This window comes from Chionomys nivalis, chromosome 10 (assembly GCF_950005125.1).
Source record: "Chionomys nivalis chromosome 10, mChiNiv1.1, whole genome shotgun sequence".
Lineage (NCBI taxonomy): Eukaryota > Metazoa > Chordata > Mammalia > Rodentia > Cricetidae > Chionomys > Chionomys nivalis.
Genome location: NC_080095.1, coordinates 72133989 through 72148001, shown reverse-complemented (window position 1 = coordinate 72148001; position 14013 = coordinate 72133989).

Sequence of the window (14013 nt, the reverse complement as noted above, 5' to 3'; positions counted from 1 at the left end):
CATATCCTTTCCTCTAATGAACTTTGCCACTTTGAGTGGTGGTAACTCATGATCATCTACCAGAGTAAACTCAAATTTCCTTCTTCAACATCTTAAAATTTTTCCCAATCTTCTTTCTCTCTCCTATCTCTCTCTCTCTCTCTCTCTCTCTCTCTCTCTCTCTGTCTCTCTCTCTGTCTCTCTCTCTGTCTCTGTCTCTCTCTCTCTCGTGCGCGCGCTCGCCCTCCCTCACTTCCTCTTTGCCCCTCACCCTCCCTCCCTTCCTCCCATCCTCCCTTCCTCCCTTCCTTCTTTCCTTCCTTCTCCCCATTCATCTTTATTTTCTCTCATATTTTTTTCTTGTTGAGACGTGGTACCAGGTTAGTAAACTTGAACTCACAATGTAGCTAATGATAACCTTGAACTTGTGATATTCCTGTTTGTACCACCATACCCAATTTTATGGAGTTTTTCATGCATGTTAGACTCTATCACTCTCTGTTGAGCAGCATCCTGGCCTTTCACGTCTTTTTCTAAAAGCTTATAAGAATTCAGTTACTTTTTATTCTGGACAAAGAAATACATCAGATAAAGAATCACTTGAACTTGAAATGCTATAGGTATTAGATGATCTTTATGCTAATCAAAGCATAGCCTACAAAAACAGGAAAGTAAAAGTAGAACCATGAGTTAGAGACTGGTTCATTAAAATATGTGACCTTTAGCTATGCCCCATTGGCATTTTCTTTCAGCAAATATGACCACTTATATGAGACACCATGGGATCACATACATGTTATAGTTAATTTCACTCTTTATAAATGGGGTTGCTCAAACTAGAAATAATATGCAGTATCGAAGAGTGTACTTTTTAAAAGAACCCAAAGGTATGGTCCAATTTCAATGAAGAATAACAGTGTCAGTCAAATATTTCCACACATACACACCTTATTCATTCAGCTTAATGCATTAAATCTTAAAAGAAGCTTGTAAGTATCTTTGATATTTATGTCAAAATATTAAAATACTCTATCACTGTGGTATTTGCTTCTATTTTCAAATACACACTTTTGAAGTAGCAATTTTTAGAAACCAAAGTATTTGAAATGATGCATTGTTGATAATGATTCAAGCTGACATCCTCAAATGCTGCTAGTAGATATGATATCTGTAGAGAGCAATTTGATAATGATATATAGTCTATACAATCCTATATACCTCTTACTGCAGTATAGCTACTTCTAGGGATGTACAGAAGTATACAGAATGCTAGTGAAATAATATCTCAGTCACAAAAGAACAGGAAAAATTTGAATTCAAATTGATAGTGTACTAGTTAAATTACTGGTACAGTCAAAAGTTGATTTTTTGTATACAATTAAGAAATGAAATAGACCACATACATATTATACTGATTGAATATGTAAATAAACTTAAATAGAATGAGCAAAGTTAAGAAACAATTTACATGGAATATTCACACTCATGTACACATTTGATTATTCATAGAATATTCCTTAAATATTCCAGAAATAGTTGTTTATTCTGGGAATACAAATTAAAACTGAAAACAAATATCATAACTTTTCACTGTATAGCCCTCAAAATTATTTATTTCCACCATACCATGTATTACTTTTCTATTTAGAAATATTCTTAACAACAATGGAAAGGGCGATACATAATGTGGATTCTGTTTTCCTACCTAAGTTTGAAGCAAACTGAAACAACAAATGGACAATGTATCTTTAGGATGATAATCAAGCTTGTGTTCTGGGGCTCTATTTCTGAAATAGACTAAATATTCAATCAAAGAAACAACAGGGAGCAAAGGAGCCCTGTAGTAGCCTGATAACCAGAGGAGGTTTTTGTTTTGTGTGTAGGATAAATTTGAGTTGTTTCTTTATCTAAGTGGGATCTGATCCAACTGTGTCCAGATCTTTTTTTTTTTTTTTTTTTTTTTTTTTTTTTTTTTTTTTTTTTTGGCTTTTTCAAGACAGGGTTTCTCTGTAGCTTTGGAGCCTGTACTGGAACTCCCTTTGTAGAACAGGCTGGCCTCGAACTCACAGAGATCCGCCTGCCTCTGCCTCCTGAGTGCTGGGATTAAAGGCGTGCGCCACCAACGCCCGGCCTGTGTCCAGATCTTTAGCCTATTTTTTTATCAGCAAGGTCCCACCTCCTCTTCCAATGCGCAGTAAGTTTCCATCCATAATTTCCCCCACGTAATAAGAAAAGTCATAAGTAAATTCTGTGAACAACAGATTGAAAAAAAAAAAGACTTAAATGGCATCTTACATTGTGGAACCAGTCTCACTCCCAACATGAAACTAACCTAATTTAGTATTTATCCATAAACAATAGTTGTTGTTGTCAAAAGTTATTCTAGGAACATGGTCTTAATAATTGTGCTTAGTAGATAAGCTCATGTCCAATGTAGCCATCTTGTTGGCCTGGTAATATCTCTACAATGTGGACAGCTTTGGAAGCAGGGTTTTGCATGCCATGAGGAAGAAGAGTCCCCTCCTTAGCTGTTTTCATTGCACTTTCATAAAGATGAGACAAAGGAATCTCTTACCTGAGAAACGTAATGAATTCCTTGCTTGTAACCCACCTGCCCTTCATTCCATTCCAGTAAAGCATTGTCTTCAGTGTGACTATGAGGTAAATATGCTCACTCCCCATTCTCTTGCCAGCCTAGCTACTAACACATCAGGGTGAATCTAGTTACTCCAACCTTTCCTCTGTGGTGTTTCAATGTTTGGGAAAAAGATAAAGGATAATTGCTTATGCTTCATCTTTTTGCCTCACAAACAAACTAGACAAAAGTCTTCCAAGGCATGTTTGAGATCTCGGAATCTCCATTGGAGTAGCATTAGAATGACACCAGATGTTGTTGAAGCCATCCAAGCAGGGACATTAAGTATTAAAACTATTGTGAATTTCAGCTCCAGAGTTGGCATGTAAGGATATTAGACAGTGCCAATTCATTCTAAGAAGAAGTAAAATCCCAAACAAACTGAATAATAAACAGTTCTTCTGGCATTCATCAGAAAAAATGAGATCACAGGGCAAACTGTCTCCCCTCCAAATTGGCAAGAAAAACAAGGAGATTAAAAAAAAGCACTACTTCCCAGAACAAAAATCCATTAGTGGAACCCTCTTTAGGAACTAGTTTTGGATCAGGGAAAACAGTTCATAATTTCTGAGAATAAGCAAGAAATAAAAGTTCCCAGATACTTAGTTGTAAGAGGTGGGGCATTGTGTTTTTAGTTTTACCTTCAAGAACTTTACCAGGTTTTGACAAAAATTAGCATAAATAAAGTAAAATATAACATGATACACATACACACAAACTTACTTGCAGGACAAGGCTGGAAAATAATGTTCCAGGAAATGTTATTTTGCTCTGAGAAACAGACTTATAATAGCCTGACCTGTTGGGGTAAATAGTCATCTATGTGAACTTCAGACTTTACTCAACTGGACAGTGTCTGTATTGTAGACCTAGCCAACCACCTGTGCTGGTGATGTCATAAACTCTACTGGAGACCTAGTCAAGTACCTATACTGGTGATGTCATAAACTTTACTGTAGACCTAGTCAACTACTTGTGCTGGTGATATCTATTTACTGTAGACCTAGACAAGTACCTGTGCTAGTGATGTCATAAATTCTACTGTATACCTAGTAAACTATCTGTGCTGGTGATATCTATCTACTGTAGATCTAGCCAAGTACCTATGCTGGTAATGTCATAAAATCTACTGGAGATCTAGTCAACTACCTGTGCTGGTGATGTCATAAAATCTACTGTAGACCTAGTCAACTATCTGTGCTAGTAATATCATAAAATCTACTGTCTATGTCTACAGTAGATGTCTTGGTGCTATATCATCATGCACTGTAGAGCTAATTACCTACCTATGGGTTTTTTTTTTTGATTTTTCAAGGCAGGATTTCTCTGTAATTTTGGAACTTGTCCTGGACCTAGCTCTTGTAGACCAGAGATCTGCCTGCCTCTGCATCCTGAGTGCTGGGATGAATGGCATGTACCATCACTGCCTAGCGTATATTCTTAAACCATAATTCTGAACTACATTCAAAATATTTATTGTTATATCCATAGATAAATGTAGTTCTCATCCCTTATCAAAGAGGTTTATTTATGAAGCAGAAAGCAATCATTACAGAGATCCATAACTGGTCAAACACATAAAACAACTGACTTGAGTTGTGCTACCCATCTCTAATGGATAGATCTACAATACCACCTCTACATTATATACAAGATGGAGTTTTCTTTATAAGACATGGGGAATTGAATACATGAAATCTTAAAAATACGTTCACTTCATCAAGACCAGAGCAATGATAATCATAACTGGCATCCCAATGTGGATGGGGAAAAGTAAAACCCACTCTTAGATGAAGAGTTACAGGTAATTAATAACTGAGAGAAAAGAATAAGTCTTCTCCTGGGATAGAGTCCCTGATATATTTAGACAATTCTAAGTAAACATCCTTATGCAGATGTATATATGAGCAAAACAAAATGGACTCAGTAGGTTGTATCATCTGTCTGTCTATCTATCTATCTATCTATCTATCTATCTATCTATCTATCTATCTATCTATCATTTATCTATCTATATACCTACCTATCTATCTATTATTTATTCGTCTATCTTTGTGTCTATCTGTCCCACATACATACACACAATAATAATTAAAGAAGTGCTCATAAGATTGAGGAGTAAGTGGATATGGGAGAAGCTGGAGTGGGGATAGTGTGGAATGGAAATGATGTAATTTCATACATAAGTCCATTATAAATAAAATAAATGTTTAATAAAACAAAAATCTACTTAAGTAGGACACAGAGTCCCCCCACTTCCACCTCTATCCAGCTATTCTTGTAATGGAAAAGAAATATCCACGTAAACCTACACACATCCTTCTCTTTGGGTGAAGGGAAATCCCCACTGCCACAGAGAGTCATCTTTTCCTGTAAAGGAAAGGAGATATTCATTCCTTGAGCTCTCTGATGGGAGGAGTTAGAGAGCTAGGGAGTGCTAGTGAAACTCAGAATCCAGGAACACGGGGACACAAAAGCCTGGAATCTTATCACAGGATGTAGAATGGTCCTCTCTTATCACACTTTTACATCATAGTATGAAAGAACTTTGTAGCACAGAATATAGCTAGTTCATCATGTTGTGTGGTGATTTTAATAAGCATGCCCCCATATGCTTACAGATTTAAATGATTGGTCACCAGAGAATGGCACTACTAGGAGATGTGGCCTTGTTGGAATAGATGTGGCTTGTTGGAAGAAGTGTGTCACTAGGGGTGGGCATTGAGGTTTCAATAGCTCAGTTCAGGCCCAGTATCTTCCCTTCTTCCTGATGTCTGCCAATCCAAGGGTAGATCCTCGGTTCTTTCTCCAGCACAAAGTCTGTCTGTGTGTTGCCATACCTCCTGCCTTGACAGTAATGGACTAAACCTTGAACCTGTATTCAGCCCAAATTAAATGTTACCTTTATAAGAGTTACTATGGGCATTGTGTCTCTTCACAGCAAGAGAACACTGCCTAAGACATGTGGCTTTTGTTAAAAATGTATAAGGCATACAAAAAAAGCAGGTAATACAGTTTGAAGAGAGTCAAGAAGTTTCACTCTCATTCAGTACAGAAGAAATGTGAGGCTTATTAAACCAGGAATTCCTTAGAGGGTAGGATAAGGAAGGGGGAGGAAGGCTGGCTGTTCTGACAGTGACATGATGAGTCATTCATTCTGAGTGTGATAGACATGCAGGTCCTATTGTCATCATATTTTAAGACTACCTTTCCTAAATAATCTCTACCAAACATGAGGTTCATATTTGAGTAAACATCTAGGCAAAGAGTAGGCATTTATTTGTCTAATAATCTGAATAAAAACCAATATTGCTATTTTTCATATAATATCTAGCTTATTATATTGCTTTGCTGATTATAAATAATACTAAAAATTAAAACAGTGCAGTGATTTTTAATACTACTTCTTCTGATTCTCAAAGAAATATTAAGGGGTTGGGGAAAAACAGCATATTGAATCTTTCATCTTAGTGAGGTGTAGAGGCTTGATTTCCCTGTAGAACTAATTTCTTTCAAGCCTCAGATATTTGAGCTAGCTGACTTAAGATGACAAGAAGATATATTGAAATTTAGAAAGCTATGGTCTCTTCAGTGAGCATTCCTGAGTAGATTCATTTTTTCATGCATGTCAGGAAAGAGAGTACTTAAAGTATACATTTCTGCGTTAAGCTGTTACTCTGCAGAACACAAGTTGACACTGGCATACACTTCATCAACACCACCATCACTGGCTGGAGTGAGAGAAACAATATAAAGGCCACACAGATAAATGAGCCATCCACTTTGCATCATCTAAGTTGTTCTATGGGTAAAGACAATTCTGGTTCTCATTAACAAAGTTTACGTGGAGAAATTTGCTGTTAATGCAAATCCTACTTATCCCCCTCTTTTCGTATTTAGAAAATTCAGACCTGAGTTTACAACACATGAATGACCAATGTTTTTTTAATGTAACCACACAGGCTTATAGCCCAGGCTAAAATTTCAGTATTTGAGACCTTTATATTCTTAGTTTGCTTCTCTATTCAGTTATGAACTGTCACAATGTTCTTCCTCATAGATGAAGAAAGGATGCACACTAAAAGTTCACAAATCAATAAGCATAAATAAGTCCCATATTTGTAGTTAGATGAAAATTCTAGAGCCCAATTGTTTCTGCCATGTTTTTTTTTTTTGTTGTTGTTGTTTTTGTTTTTTTTGTTTTTTTCAGCATTGTCAGAATATTCTGGTTTGGCCTGAAAGAAAAGTAATCTAGGAGAGAGAAGGTGGTGTGGAACTATTTTCCAAGGAAGGAGGCTCCTAATATATCAGAGAGGAAAAATAAGAAATATTTTAAAAATGCATTTACTTAGTGACATGCATGTCACAGTGAGCCTGAGGTCAGAGGACCACTTGTGGACATTGGTTCCCCTTTTCCACGGTGTGGTTCCCAGAGTTTGAACTCAAGTTCTCAGACTTGGTGGGCAGTCAGGCCTTTGACCTGCTGAGCCATCATGCAGGGACCCTATCCTTTAAAGAAATTGTGAGAGTATACACTATTCTATTCTAAAGATTCATTTCTAAAGATAGCTCATGCTTCTTTTACCAAGTGCTTTTTTTCAATCCTCCAGGATTTATTGAAAAGTAATCAAGTCTAATTAAGTCTGTTGGCTTTAGTGCCGGAGTGACCCTTGGGTGCCCTGGAGAAACACCGAGATTGCAGAGAAAGGGGCTGGAAAACACAAGGAAGTGAGAAGAAGAAAGGTTGGTGCTGTGGAAGAAACTTGGAGACAGAGGACAGGTGTCAGGACTCAAGGTCAGACTGGAGACCTGGAATGTTATTTTCCTGGGAAGAAGGTGTTGCTACTCTCAGAAGATGCAATCAGAAGTCCTGACCTGTTTGATCCTGAGGATGACCATCATTATCTGCGGTTCAAGGTAGAAGCTCCCACGCTTACAGAATCCTGAATGCTGTCGGGTACCGGCTGCATAGCAACCTGCGCTATGTCAATTTGTGCTTTAATTTTCCTGCTCCTCTCTAGAGACTCTATTTCTATACTGTAGCAGCCTCGTTGTGAATATTAAGTGATAAAACTTGCTGTATTTGAAAAATGAGTCATACCTACTGAAGATTTCATGCTAATTAGCGGCAGAGAAAAAACAAACTTCTCTAGAAAACCGAATTCTCCCACATCCTATTTCTATCAGCTATTAGGCTTCTGTTTTCACCATAGAGTGAAATATACAGAGTCTTGTTTTCAGTGTACTTCTTCATACCAATATTTTCCTCAATAACATTTATAACATTGAGGAAAGTGTTATATTTAGCTGGGCAAATGGGAATACCCATGTCATGAAATTTCACGAGGTACCAAATTTCCTTCTGATCACCAAGATAAGATTGTACCCTACAGCCAAAATCATGACCTCAGTTCATTAATAAATCTCTGAGAGATTATTTTAATAGGCAGCTATGGAGACCAGTTGGTGGGAGAGAAACAGGTCAATTGGGATCAGCTGAGATAGAGAAAAGCATCTGGCTACATTTGGCATACCAATGTGGGACTCTTGAGTTTCCACATAAAACTTGAGAAAGAAAAAAATAAATAAATAAGGGTTTGAGCACAGCATAGCAGACTCCTGCCATGATACACAGATGTGTCTCCAAGCCACACAGTGCACTACATGGCAGATTTAGCTTTTACTCATACAGATACAAACCAAAAAGGTTTATGGGCAGTATGCAACAAACTGCATGGCAGCAGCATAGACCTGCTGCTTCCCAGAGTTGGGGAGATCAGCATGGTTCCCAGAGCTGGCTGTGAACATTCCTCTGCCATGTTGGAAAGCCCAACAGCAAAAAGTCAACAGTCAAAGCCGCCAATTTGGTCCTAACCAAGCCTTCTTACCATTTTAAAACAAAGATCAAAAATGATTTTAGATATATAATAAAGACAGATTCACACCAAAAGAAACCTTTAAGCAGGTCACAATGTGTTTTAAAAATGTATAAGGCTTTAAAAAGAATAAAATAGGTATAGGCAGGTATAGAAAGAAAGAAATAGTTTTTTTTTAAAAAAAAAAAACAAAGTCTTTAAAGAGACAGAAAGTAATATTTTATGAAGGTCAAATAAAGAGGAGAAATACCAGGGATTCTGGATCCTGTATGATATTGTACTGATTTTGAATTTTTTGGTTGCTGAAAATCAAAGGATAGTTGCTAAGAGACATGAAATTGAAAGGGATATTGATAAAATATACCAAACTAAATATTTTAAAAATACCTTGACTTTAAAACTAAAGTACAAAAATATATTTGTAAAATGGAACTTAAAAGATACATTGTTTGGGAGAAGCAGTTTGCTTTTGTTTCCACAGGATACAAGAGGCTGTGGATTACTTTCAGGTTAATATGGTTTGATAAAGCAAGACACCCTGAAAGGTCTCTGATGGAAATGATGGCCCAAATATGCCTTGGTTTTATTGGTTGATGAAAGATGCTGTTTTGGCTTAATGCAGATAAGAATATAGCTAGGCAGGAAATCCAAGCAGAGATACAGGTGACAAAGGGTAGGGTCAAGAGAGGCCAGAGAACCACCAGAGCATAAAAAATACTAGAGAGCAGGTAACACCATTAAGTCACATGGTAATACACAGATTATTAGAAAGGGGTTAATTAAAATGTTAAAACTAGCTAGTAATAAGCCTGAGCCATCAGCCAAACAGTCATAATTAGTGTTAAGCCTCTGAAGGATTATTTTATACTGGCTGCAGGGACTGGTAGGCATGAGAGAAACTGGTACAGCAGGATCAGGCAAGAGAGAGAAAAACATCCTCTGGCTACACAAGTGTCTTCTTTTTAATCTGGGCTTTGTCAGAAAGCCAGCTTCTTCCCCACCTAAGCAAAATCATTCTGTCTCCAAACTAGAGGAACCTGTTGTATTTGCTGATATAATTAAAACTCTCAGAGAACTTTTTGAAAGAGACCTAGGTAGTGGTCACATATCCCTCTCCTTCCTGGTAGATGGAGGAGATATAGCCCTTACTTTTCACAAGAGCTGAGTGAAGGGTCAGGAATCTGAGAAGTACATGCACAAATCAGTTCATAGAAGCTTCTATAAATGTTTGTTCTGGGAGATTGCGCTGCCAGATTCTTGGTGTTGAGAACATTAAAGTTTGTTTCTTTGCTTCTTCCTATAAGATAGATTTTTTTTTCTCACCTAGTATCTTTGAATATAGATAGAGACTTACCAGAAATAAGACTCCTGCAAGCAATCTTAGGGAAACGAAGGCATCTCTTCCCTGAGTCCAAACTAGGGTTCTTTTCCTGATTCAAGCTTTATCTTCTCAAAGTATGTAACACTAGCAAGGTCTACCCCCATATAAAAATATCCTCTTCACCCTATTGTTTCAAGAGAACACACACACTGTGGAGATCCTTACCTAATCATGATATATAGCCAGTAGATCATAGCTAATAGCAGTTTGTAGATATACAACTCTACATGTAGAAAAACAAATTTTGTTGTCATTGTTCACCCCAAACGTATCTTACAGAAATGTTATTATTCTAACTACATAGATAGCATACACCATGATAACCCCAAATAGTTTGTGCTTATAGTTGCAGTTTCTCAAACACCTCCTCTAATTGTAACCTGGGATATCAATTTGCAGGGTTGAAAGGTCCATAAAGCATCTTAACTCAGAATAAAGAAATCCCAGCTTTTACAAAAACAAAACAACACTGATTACAGTTTCTACCTTACCTACCCCACATTCTTTGACTTCTAACTATGTTTTTAAGCACTTTGAGATGAAGTATTTGTAAAACTCAAGATCAAAGTCTAACATGCTTTTTAGTACTCTAATGCCAGGGATATTTTCAAGAATCTTACTAGAGAATGGGAACTCAGCACTGGTTGGTGGATTTCTTCTGTATTTCTCCAGAGATTGATGTTTCTCTCCTGTACAGGCAGCCAATGACATTTGTAGAAAGTATTCAATCTCATGTCAGTGGAATAATATAACAGCAACTCCTAGTGTAGGAGTTCCTTTTGTTTGTGTGTTGCTTTCATTGGTTAATAAATAGAAAACAAACTGCCTTGGTCTAGTTGATAGGGCAGAACTTAGGTAGGCGAGGAAGACAGAACTGAATGCTGAGAGGAAAAAAGGCAGAGTAGGAGAGAGCTGCCAGGGAGCCACCAGAGTCAGACATGCTAATTATTTCCTGGTAAGCCACTGCCATGTGGCGATATACAGATTAATAGAAATGGGTAAAATTAAGATGTGAGAGTTAGCCAATAAGAGGCTAGAGCAAATGGGCCAAGCAGTGATTTAATTAATACAATTTCTGTGTGGTTATTTTGGGGCTAAGCTAGCCAGGTACCCGGTACAAACAAGCGGGCCCTCTCCTTACAACAAACTTTTAATAACAATTATTATGTAGCACATGCTCCACATGTTTACTCACATCATGTGGACAACACCATAACACACACATCCAGTACCACTACACTGCACACACACACACACACACACGCACGCACCTCCCACACATTGTGAGAGACAAAACCTATTGTAAAAACCAAAGAGAGTAAATTACTTTCTCAGATCATGTACAAAAAAAGTAACAGAACAATTCAAAGTAGACAATTTGGCCCCAGAGTTAGCACTTCATTTTTCTTCTTTCATGTATCCTATGACTGGCTATCACACTATTTCCCACACATTCTGTTCTTTAAAGAGGCAAAATTAGCCTCAAGTGCCTCAGTCTGGTTCCATTTTATATCATAGGTTTGCAGCGGTCCATTTCAGAAGGAATGGGAATGATATGTATGATCTCTTTGCTTGCATTATTAGTAGTTAACTTAGAGAGGCTACCCATGTGTGGAAATTTTGTTGTGACCTATATTTGTTAACTATATTTGATAAATAATATCTTTTAATTTTTACATATTCTTGAAATAAGCATCACTAAATAGGCAACTGGGACTCTGAAAGTTGCTAAGGACCACTTAGATATTGCATCTTAGAAGTAAACTCTGAACCAGGTGGGCAGATTAACAGTGTTGCCAATAATACTGTATAATCTCCTGGATATAGTTTTCATTCTAGGAATATTAAATTAGATGTGAGTCATCAGAGTTTAATGAAATAAAAGTATTCAAATTATTTTGAAAGGTGAAAATTCACCTTTCTTCTTAATGTACAAGTCTCCTTCAGTTTTCCCATGCAATTTATTTTATGAAATTTAATATATCATGTCTAAAGTGAATGGAGAAGAGGAAGAATCCCTGACTACTATTTTTTAAAATAAAATTCTGTTATGATTTTTTTTTACACTTTTAGATTCATTGCATGAAACGTGAGATTGTACTCATTGCCTCCTTGGGAAGAGCCCCAATTTACATGCATGCATCGCAGTTTGGTATGAAAACATTATTCTTTGTTGTATAATTACTTTGACCCAGGATTCAACAAATAGAAACATGTTTATAAGATTGTAATGCTAATTTACATGAAATGGGAAAGCTTCCAGTGTTAAATATTTAACAAAAGGAATATGATATCAAGAATAGCCAGCTATTTTCCAAAGGAGTCAAAATAGCAGCAACACTACTATTATGCTAGTAATACCCTTATATTCACAGGGTTTTCTTACTTAAGGAATTCACAAGACATGTTTTTATTTATAAGGTATTCTTTCTCATTATAGACAGGGATTCCAATATAAGGTAACAAAAGATACGCAGCAAAAAACATACTGTGTATAGTGGCAGAGCCCAGAGTAGTGTGAAGGCCATCAGCATTAAGATGACATTTATAGAAAGCAAGCATATCAAAATCTTAACAGTTATTTTTGTCACAATGGGATTACAGTGCTTGGGTTTATGTGCCTAAATTGGCTGCAAGAAGGCACTGAGAGTAAACCAACAGTTTCACAAAAATATTTTCAATTGGTTTATGGGCACACATTCTCTCCTCCCAATACTGTTTTCTCAGGATCCACAAAATCAACACAGGAACTCATTAGAGCGTATTTTTGAAATCAGATGACTAGAACGATGCAAGACAGAGCCTGTGCGCTTTTTCCTTCCTGGCTAGAGTGGTGCCTGAGATGTGGGCTTTAAGTTTCACAACACACACACACACACACACACACACACTCACTGTATGCATATGATGTATACGTATATTGCATGCATACATTACCTGAACAGGCTCTTCCAAAATCTAGTCTTTCATCCATTGTTAGTAGAAACATAACTTAATATAATTACTTTGGAAAATGTTTAGTAGTATCTAACAAAGCTGAATGTCTGCTTGTTCCGCATTTAGTAATTTTACACCTAGAAAAAGACCCCATAAAATGTGTCCATATTTCATAAGATGATACACAGGACCATGCGTTTGTAATTTAATTTAACTTTATCTGTTGAGAGTTCCATATACAAGTATTATGTTTTCATCATTTCCATGCTCCTTCCCCTGCCAACTCCTTTTATGTCCTTGTTTTCTAATTACTGCTATTGCACCACACACACACACACACACACACACACACACACACAATACAATGTGCTATGCATCTTGATTAGTAATGGTTTTCTGTAATGCTCTCTATCAGCTGCAAACAAAATCTTCTTTGAATGATGGAAGAAAGCTACACTTATCTGTGTATATAAAGATAAGTATTACTACTTAGAAAAGCTTCAGAATAAAAGTTTGCTACAGTAGTAGAGTGAATAACTTGTGCAATAGTCATACATTAGGTGTGAACAAACCATGGCTACACAGAGATGGTTTAACTGCAGGAATATAAAGTTAAGTGACTGGAACCAGACAAAAATATCAAAAGGCATACTATGACTGAATTTCTCTGTTGTTCAAAGCCAGAAAACCCTCATGTCCTAGTAACTTTTCTATTGCTGTGATAAGACATAATGATCAAGACAATTTAAATAAAAAAGTGTTTAATTTGTGCTTACAGGTTTAGAATGTTATAGGCCATGATAGTGGCACAAAGGCACGGCAAGAGAGAGAACGAAGAACTTATGTCTTGATACACATGTAGAAGAAAGAGAGAGAGAGAAAGATTCAGAATGGAGCAAGTCTATTAAAACCTCAAAGTCAGTCACAACCTCCTCCAACAAAGCAAAAGCTCCTAATCCTTACCAAACAATTTTATTAACTTGGTCAAGTGTTCAAATACATGAACCTATAGGGGTCCCTCTCATTCAAACCATCACATTATACTCCCTAGGTGCCATAGGCTTATGGCCATATCACCATGCAAAATACATTCAGTCCAAACTCAAAAGTTGTCATTGTTTTTTACAATCTTAAAGTCCAAAGTCTGTTCTTAAGAAGCAATCTTCTTAACAAAAAAATTAAAAATTAAAGAGCAAACTATGTTT